The 10186-nt window shown below is 43.8% G+C and overlaps 1 protein-coding gene across 2 annotated transcripts in view; it reads left to right on the top strand.

The window, feature by feature from the left end:
• AGMO (alkylglycerol monooxygenase) overlaps positions 1-10186 on the top strand; it is a 132377-nt gene that overhangs the window by 121821 nt on the left and 370 nt on the right. The window lies entirely within an intron of this gene.

Raw genomic sequence — 10186 nt, 5'->3', positions numbered from 1 at the left:
TTTTTTATTTATATATATATATATATATATATATATATATATATATATATTTTACACTTATTGTTATTGCTATTACATAGGGGGATACAATCCCCCTATATAATAGCACAGGTACACTGACAGGTCCTCTTTATGGAGACATTAGGGGTCTCTAGGAACCCTAATGTCACCTGGGGACCCCAAAAGAAGCTGATGAAGCACAGATCTGCTTCATGAGCTTCTTCTCTCTGGCTATAGCAGCCAGATGACTGACAGGTGAATGCGGAAGTGATGTAATACACATCACTTCTGCATTCACAGCCCGTACCTTGCTGATCTCCCTCCCTCTTCCTCCTGACGCCCTCCCGAGCCGGTCCCGGGCCGCAGATGGGCTATAGAGCCGCTGATCGGTTGTATGTGAAACAGCCGTTAACGGCTGTAAAAACGAGCGGGTGCGCACGAGCAGGAAAAAAATGCCGTCTGGAGACGGCAACCCGCTGATGCGAGTCTGCCGTCCGTTCGTTTTTTTTCTACGGGCGGACGGCAGCTGGTTAAAGAAGAACTCCGTGATTTAAAAAAATTAACCCTTGCAGAGGGGCAATCCCCGACCGCTCCTTTTTCTCTATGGGCGTTAATAAAGGAGATACACTCACCTGATCCTCGGTCCTGCGCAGTGACCGCTCACCTCTCTCTCCTTCCACTCTTTGTGTGTTATGTTCCTCGGTGTCCTGACGTATAACAGACCTGTCTTAGATGTTATGATGTCACGGGTCCTTGGACCACTGGAGACTGGGGGACAAGAAGCTGCAGGTACCGGTCTAGCAGTCAGGCGGGACCAAGGATTGCGTGATTACATCTTCTTTATTTTTGCCCCCTAGAGAAAATTAAAATGAACCCCTGCAGTGGTGTTATTGCCCCTTGCACTGCAGTAATAAAACCACTGCAAGGGTTATGTTTGAAAAATCCTGGAGTTCCTCTTAAACATGTCCTTTAATGTTGATTTAATACTGCTTAAAAGGGTACCTGTGAACAAAGGCTAAAAATAAATCTGTATTTCTATATTGAATTTCCATAAGTTCTATCCCGCTCCTAATAACCAGATCCATCTGGATGTTTATAAACGTACTTATTGAAGATGCCCATAGGATGCAGTGACACCATTTCACTTAGCCCTGTGAATATGCACTTGCCATCTGAACTACAACTCAACATCTGAACAATGTAACATTATCATTGCTTGCTGGAAGCAATGCATGATGGGATATGTAGCCTTGAGTAATGGAGATTCCATCACATCAAGCAGCAGGGAAAGAGACACAATGCACACTGGGAATCCAGGAAGTTGTAGGAAGTGATGGGCAGACGGAAGGCAGCACTCACTATATAAAAGGGATTTTTTTCAAGAAAGCTTTGATTGCATTATGAAAAGCAACTCTAATATGTAAGCATGTACTAAGGCTGGATGCTTACGTGTAATGCATGCATGCCACAATACACCATACATGTGCACCAGTGCACCAGGGGGCGTTGCCATTTTGAATGGTGCCTCAATGCATGTATACTGTATGATTACATCATTGAGAACCTGCACTTCATAGTACCCCGTTACACAGATGTGAACAAAGTGCGTTGTGTTGCGCCCCTCTCCATTGCTGAGCCTGATGAAGGGGACCCTGCGTGGCCGCGACAGCGCTAGTTCTGATGACATGACGTTTCAATAAACATACGCTTTGGATTACAATATTCTTGCTGTGCTGATGACATCCATTCACCGATAATACCTGGCGGCGCCATCCGCAGTCATTACGAGCACCCCACCTTATTTGATCTGGGGTTTTCCGGTAAGGAATGCGACAAAGCAACCCTACGTACATTCCTCTCCAACGCGGTCCCTGTGGAGACAACACTGTACCCCGTAGATGCACTGTACTGCAATCTACTGCCAGTCCTCTTCCAAGCTGAATGACACCCAGCACCATTCAAGCTACTTCCTGTGAGTGCAGGATGTCATGGACCCGCCCCCCTGCATCACTGAGAAATGCCCAGCACAGGAGTAGAGGCAAAGAGGACCCTGTGCATCATGTGACCAGCTAGAAAACTTATAAAAAAAGGTATGTATTAAAAAAATACAAGCGGGGGGCATTGGGGAGACTTGGGGGCTAGGAAGGTGAAGAGTGGCGTTGGCCTTCTTCTCGCCTTGTCCGCATGCAGTCACTCAACATGCATACAGTAAACGCAATGTGTTATTGTAATATTTTCGTGCACTGTGTTAAAGTTTGTTACTGTAAGGAATACAATATTGTCGGTGAACATGGATTTTACAGCATCGCTGCGCGGCGGGAAGATTAATTATCGGAAAGACAGAATAGCAACTTGTGAGGTAAACAGGGAACGGGGAGTAATGATCGCATTAATAATCCTGCCAATTACCCGGCCACGACAAGGAGGCACAAGAGACGCTAAATTAGTGTAATAGCAAATGAACAATAAAACAATGTGTGGGCGGCAAATATGACAAATGGCGGCCGCTCACATGGGAGCCTTATAAATGTTCCTCTACAAGATATTTATGTAATCGTCAGAATAATAAGACTATTAATATAACCCCGGGAGCTGTGTAGTTTGAAAAAAAAAAAGTAGTGGGCCCCTTTCAACAGGCTGCCATATGCGATCGTGAGTACTAAAATTGGCATAGTGAGCCATATTATCACGCGGGACAACAATGGCGTGCATTGCGTATTAAACATCCATCAGGATTCACTTTTAACACACCCCTCCCACGCCAAACCTCAAAATTATTTTCAGTAGTAATCATAAAGTTAAAAGCTAAACTCCGGGCAGATATAAAAGTCACAAATGAATGCAGCTCTATATTCATGAATTCATCAATTAACAGATTTTTTTTACCGTAGCCAATCTGTTACACTGCAGTGCTCACGTGCTAACAAGAACATGCTGATAGTAGGAGAGAGAAGAGTCACAGAGAAATGAGCTCATCAAAATGCACCAATATGCTGATGCCGAGTATTAGGGCGAGTACCCGTACTTGCCCAAATGCTCCGATGCCTAGCCCGATACCAGAGCTTCCGGTATCAGGAAGCCGGGCAGCGCCCGGGTCTCTGATTGGCCGTGAAGCCGTCTTCATGCTCCCTCGTCAGGGAGCTTCCCGGCCAGGAAGCCGGGCGCCGTGTTATGACGAAGAAAAAATATCGGTACTCGATACAGAAAAAACGGTATCGGTGCATCCCTATTGTCAAGTAACATGTCAGAGCTAAGGAGAAGCCTCCATCTGAGGTCTGCACAGGGCAAGTACATTTCCACTGTGTGAGTGGTCCTACAGAGCCTGGGCTGCACATGCTGCTTTGGAGCACCTAAATAGTGGTACTGTGCAGGGCTAGCTTGGATGACTTGTCAACCTGGTCAATTTGCAGATGGCTGCAACTAGAGCAGACTGTACCCCCTGCCCCACTGTGGGTACACCACTGAATGACAATTCCACTTGTTTCTCGAAAGTGGGAAATTTGTTATGAGACAACTGAGGCTTACACTTTGTTGGTCAAAATGAAACTTGTCACCAATATTATTTGGCAGGAGGTTACAAAACACAAGGGAAGACACAATGGTGGGGGAGCCAGATGAGATGGTGGAGTCAAATCCAGGGAGTCAATCAAGAGGAGTCAGAACCAAACCATAAAACAGAATGGTGAGACTTAAAGAAGCTAAATAAGGACAATTTTTGTTCAGTTAAGAGTCAAGAAAGGTTGGGCCAGTAAGAAAACCTAAGCCAAAAGCCAGGAAAGGTTGGGTCAGTAAGAAAAGCCAAGTCTATTGCCAAGAAAGGTTGGGCCAGTAAGAAAAGCCAAGTCAAGAGCCAAGAAGGGTTAGGCCAGTAAGAAAAGCCAAGTCAAGAGCCAAGAAGGGTTGGGCCAGTAAGAAAAGCCAAGCCTTGAGACAAGAAAGGTTGGGCCAGTAATAAAAACACAAATAATAAAAGACACCTTCAGGTGCCAACTACAACCTACATCGGGTAACCAGATATTGTAACATGCTTGCCCTTTAAAGACTTCTCCACCAATCAGGTAGGTCCTAGTATCCTTCTAAGTAGAACACTCATTAGGGCCGCAGTAACAGGAGTGTTTTCTTGGAAATGAGTTAAAGGTTGATGGCTAAGGGGGTCCACAGAAGAGGAGGGCCAACCAACAATGACCAGCAGAAAGGGGACCAACCAAAGGACAACCATAGATGTAGGACCAATAGACAAGTGTGTTACAACAATCTAAAAGCATTCCATACTTTTTTTCTGATGATGTCAGCCTCTTGCAAGGATCAATCTACAAGAAAAGTCAATTTTGTTAGACGAAAGGATGACTCTAATGTTTCTTAAGACCGATATCTTTTATCCATCACTAACCTTAGCCACCAAGCTGTAAATTTCATCCTCCTAATCCCAAAACCACGAACTAATGGGGTTATTTGAGGAAACATGTGAGACATTCTTTTCTAGATCAAGGATGGTGCATCTGTTGATCTTTCACCTTTAAATTTCATCCATACATACATCATGTTTTATTAATAACGACTTTCCCAAGCGCTCCAAATCCTTACTTTTCTCATTGACCATTCAAGTCTTTTTTTTTTTCCCGGCACACCTGTTTGTCAGTCTATGTTTTCCCCTCTTTTCAACCTTGAAATAAATTATGTTTGGGCCGAATTCCCTATTTTTTTTTAAAGGATGTTACAAATATAGTGTTACATTCCTCCCCCTATGAAATGTTCGGGAGGAACTACAGAAAGGAACAAAGCAAATGTCACCATGATATCGGCTCTCTGACTTTGAAAAATCTGCTGAATCATTATATGAGACAGCAACTAGATTTAAACAAATGGGAAGGCCTTTGCTGAGAGGTCCGGGGAGGGTTTGTGGCCTATTTGATGATTAGAATCTCCTGTTCTGCCCTTGATTTATCATGTTCATATGAATATGAACGATGAGAAGAGGAATTAGAGTTGAATCCCTTTCATACATTTATCACTCGGGGTCTGAAGATCTCTAAATTATTACATGAAACTTGGAACACATAGTCGTACCTTGTCAATGAGGTGGTTTTTTGATCCTCCTTGAAATTTTAGCTTTTTTGTAAGAGGTCAGTTAGGGAACAGAATAGACAAGGGTTTATGTTGTGATGAGTGGGTCAGTTAGTCCCAACTGGGATTTGTCCTTGGTTGGCCAGATTCATGGATGCCCTGAGCTTAGCACGGATAGGAGAAATGGGTACATGACCAGGACGAGCTGTAAGGGGAGGGAGGATTAAGGAGCAGAGATTCCAGTTGGGGCAGATTGTTAGAAGGAATGGGAGGAGCTTATGAACCTCATGAGAATAAAGGCAGTTAAAGTAGTATTAAACTCTCAAACATTTTTCCATAATGAATCTTGATCACACATACATTGGCCAGTAAAGTATTTCTTTATATGTTTGCCCGAGCACTTACAGTAATCATGTTTCTGAACAGATGGTTCCAAGTCTCTCTGCTCGGCTTCCCTGAACATCCTGGTCCAGTACAAGATCTCAAGGGACAACACAATCTCCAGCAACTGTTCATCTACTAGCTTGTAGAAGGGTGGAGGGAGGAGAGGAGGGCAGGGAATAGCTTGATTTGCTGTGTAGAGACACAGAGTGGTGTGGGGGGGGTGCCACACTGGCTGACACCAGCAGAAGGGGTGACACCAAAATGACTGACAGTTATGTTGGTGTCACCCCCTCTGAAAGGTTGGGCACTCGGTCATGGACCACAAACTGCAAATTTAAAAAGATTAAAATGTATGTACCCAAGGAGATGGTTAAAATGGTGGCTAGTGGCTGACGTTTCAACCAGCAATGTATGGGGCACTTTAACACTGACCAGTAAAGTGAAGGAGGACTTTATCATGACCATCAATGTAAGAGGGCACTTTAGCACTGAACAGTACTGTATGTGTCACTGTACCACTGACCAGCAAAGTAAAGATGCACTTTATCATCGACAAACAATTTGAGAGGTACATTATTACTGACCAGTAAATTAAGGGGACGTTTACTGCTGACCACCAATGTAAAGGTACACTTTCCCACTGACCACTAATGTAAGGAACACTTCTTTACCAACCACCAAAGTAAGGAGGCACATCACCACTAATCAGCAATATAATGGGATGTTTTTTCACTGACTGCAAATGTAAGGGGTCACCGTACCACTGACCAGTAATGTAAAGAAGCACTTTACCACTGACAACCAATGTAAAGGAATACTAACCTCTGATCACCAATGTAAATGAGCTCTTTACCACTGACCTCCATTGTAAGGGTGCACTTCACAACTGACCACCAATGTAAGAGAGCACTTCTTCACTGAACATTAATGTTAAAGGCACATCTTCACTGACCACCAAAATTAAGAAGCTCATTACAACTGACCAGCAATATAAGGAGGCATTCTTCCCTAACCACCAATAAAACAGGGCACATCTCCACCGACACCCAATGTAAGAGGACACTTCTCTACTGACCACCAATGTAAGGGAACACTTATCCACTACCAATCAGAGCAAGGGGACAGGTCTCTACTGCCCATCAAAGTAAGAGGGAACTTTCACATTCAACAACTGGCACACAAAATTCCCCAAGAGTGAACGTTACCACTAACCATCAGCGTAAGTAGGACCCTACTCCTCTAACCACCAATGTAAAGGTGCACCTTACCTATGAGCACCACTGTTTTGAGGTTTATGTGTGTTTGTAAAAATCACTTGTAGCACAGTAAAAAGGCATATTTTGTAGGTACAGGGACTGTAGCATATGCGTGTAGTGTCCAAACTCAAATATCACTTTTAAGTGGGCTGACCCTTGAAAGCTCATGTGCCCAAGCCTACAGAGGAACTGGTGAATTTCTATCATCATTTGAGATATTACCTCACACTTCCCCTCTGAAGAACAACACCTTACGCGTACAGTTGGTGATCGCTGACCCATAAAATAAGATAATACTTCAAAAATTCACCTTTACAACTTTCTTCCTAAGGATACTACAGTAATCAGAAAAAAATTCAGATATTAATGATTTTTTTTTTCTGAAGGCCAAAAAAACCTTTTTCGCAGCTGTGCTACATATCACTTTCCTAAACTGTTTTCCACTTAAACAATTTTATTTCCATCCACTCCTGTGTTTCTGTAGCAGCACAATAGATGTGGTTATTTAGTCCGATACGCAGACTTCCTGGAGACCCTAAAAAAAAGAGGGGAAAAAAAACGCTTTTAGGAGTATTTGCTTTCAACTTGGGCCGCATGAACATGTAATTCCAACACTTATTTAAAACAGCTGGATATTAATGTCCGTTGTTAGGGCTTGTCTGTATTGTTGAGAGCCAGAACAGGTAGTCAGAAGTGGCAAGTGGGAAAATTATCAGCATCTGTGCTTCCTGTGTATTATCTTAAAAAACAAGGCCCCCAGTGGGACGGGCTAATACCGCTTCCATTAGCCAACTTTTGAAAACCTTCGGGGACGGATCTGGAGCAGAAACCCTCGTAGGATACGGTTTATGGCTCAGAGGTTTGGAAGGAATCAGTTGGGGAGGTCCACTTCCTGGCAGAACACCGACAGAAATTCCCAAACCTTTAAGAAAACATGCAGACTTTTGGCCTCTTTTTTTTGCAATAGTGCTGGAGATAGAGGTTTACTTTTTGAATAAGGAGCCAAAACTCTGTTCTGTACTGAATTTATGGCAGAAATATAGACTCTGGCAAGCTGATTTATCGATGCTGGAGCAAAGAAAGCTGAAGCAGGACAAAACTGGTCCTGCTTTGATCTGAAACAAGAGACTGGTTGCAATAGGCAACAACTGCACTTAACCAACTGCTCACTTTGTAATTGTTAGTCACATTCTTGGGGACTTAAAAAAAAAACTATTTGGTTGTTAGTATCATTGATGGTGACAGTGATGTCACAAGGGGGGGTGCGGCCTGCAATGGGTGACAGCATAAGATTAGGTGACACCAGGGGTGTCCCAAAGCTGGGTGACACCCAGAGCGGAGATCGAGTGACACCCCACCGTGACATCATTGTGCATGCTCGTGACGTTGCCGCGCGCGATGATGTCATCGCGCATGCAAGGTCGTCTTATTGACGCATGCTGGCGGTCATCTTGGGGATGGACGCCGGCAGAGAGAAGAGGGGACGTTCACCTGGCAGGATGAGGTATGCAGCCGGGTCCCCTCCTCTCTCCTGACACTGTCGGGCTCTCGGTCCGTGACCGAGTACCCGACTTTTCATAGGGGGTGACACCAAAATGACTGTCAGTCATTTTGGTGTCACCCCTCCAATGGTGGCACCTGGGTGCGGGCCACACCCCCCTTGTGACGCCACTGGGTGACACCAGAATGTCATTTTTGTGTCACGCCCTCTTAAAAATCTGGCACTTGGTCATGGTCTGAGAGCCCAACAGTGGCACGAGACAGCTTTGCTAGCGTCCATCACCATGATGGCCACCGGCAGTGAAGTATATGTCTGTGAATGTTTGATGATGTCATTCGCATCAATGTCGCATCGCACTCCAGACCAGAATACCAATATGGTAGTCAAATGGGCGCTGGAATGACTTGCGGATGGCACTGCATAAATCCAGACATCAACAAGGTAGTCACCCGCACACCAGGATCCAGTGTATCAGAGCATCTTTATTTGCCATCACATATACCTGGTATCACATGTAACAGTACTGGCTGCTACATGTGATGCCATGTATATCTGATGTCAAATGAGGACACTTTGATACACTGGATCGTGGTGGGCGGGTGACTTCCTTGTCGACCACAGATATCAAAGATCTCACAATGGCTGATAATCATACACACTTTTCAACACACCATCAATTTGCAATATCTCTGTAGCAAATCAAGTCTGCAGATATAACCCTTCACTGTTCCTGCTGTCCACTGAGATATCTGTTGAGATCGCATCCATTATCCCAGTTCAAGTTTACTGATAGACCTACTTGGGGATATTTTGAAGACCACCACTATAGATGGCGTTATATCAAACTGATGCTAGTCAAAGATAGGCAGGTCTTCCTGAAAACGATAGACGAGGAGACATTTGCCCGTAGTCTGCTGCTTTTGGATGATGGACTGAAGCAACACACATGTAGTTAACACTTTCCTTCCCACTCATGAGTAGTGGGAGACCGACTATGTCTTATGAAGTTTGTCTAATATGTTGGAGAATCTTTACTGTTAAAAATGCTGTTTATTGCCTACCCCTTATCAGACGGTTCCTCATCTGAGCATCCCATTGGGCCATTAACATATGGGTGGGAGTGAGCTGTTTTACGTCCAGCCAGTCTCTTTTAATATATGGGATTTGGTATTCAAAGAGTGATTATTAGGATCACTACTATTATGACTATTTTATTACAGTAATACATATTGTTATACAAAGCTTGAAAAGAAACATGGCACAAAGTGGACCCTGCCTAAAACATTTGAAGAATCCAAAGCAGCCTACAGACATTAGATATAAAAATAATAAAGTCACCGGGACTCCAAATAATCAAGTCAATAAGTTTATTGACCCAAGTGATAACACCTCTAGCACCGGCTAGAGGTGTTATCACTTGGGTCAATAAACTTATTGACTTGATCATTTGGAGTGCCGGTGACTTTATTATTTTTTTGTACGTTTTAACGGAGGCATCTGTTGTTGCTGCTGCACCCGCCCTGATACATTGGGCATTCTCCGGTCAGGAGTGTGATGGGATATATGGACTTTTTACAGACATTAGATGTCTGCTGAATAAATAGTCTTCCATGACCTGGCATAGTATGAACACGCAACTACCCATTGGATGAAGAAGCATGCTGGGGCCTATAGAGAACTGGAGGGAGATGCTTGGAGGACTTCCCTGGTGTTTGTTTCTCTTAAGAGGATAATAATAAGAATAATGGTTTTCCTGAGAAATTACAACCTGACAGGGGAAGTCAATATTTTCTGATGCAAGGTGGGCATTCTGTAATGTCTGTAGGTGCTATAAATAGTAAGGAGCTAAAACTCTGTTCTGTAGTGTATTTTATGGCAGAAATATGGACTCTGGCAAGCTTATTTATTAATTCTGGGTCAGGCTAGTAAGTCTTGAAGGATTAGTTGGGACTTACAAACATACAAATGTTCCCTGACCCAA

This window comes from Nanorana parkeri, unplaced genomic scaffold, assembly GCF_000935625.1.
Source record: "Nanorana parkeri isolate BGI_ZX_2015 unplaced genomic scaffold, ASM93562v1 scaffold300, whole genome shotgun sequence".
Lineage (NCBI taxonomy): Eukaryota > Metazoa > Chordata > Amphibia > Anura > Dicroglossidae > Nanorana > Nanorana parkeri.
The sequence above is the reverse complement of the archived record's forward strand: the minus strand, read 5'-3'. Positions and strand labels throughout refer to the sequence as shown.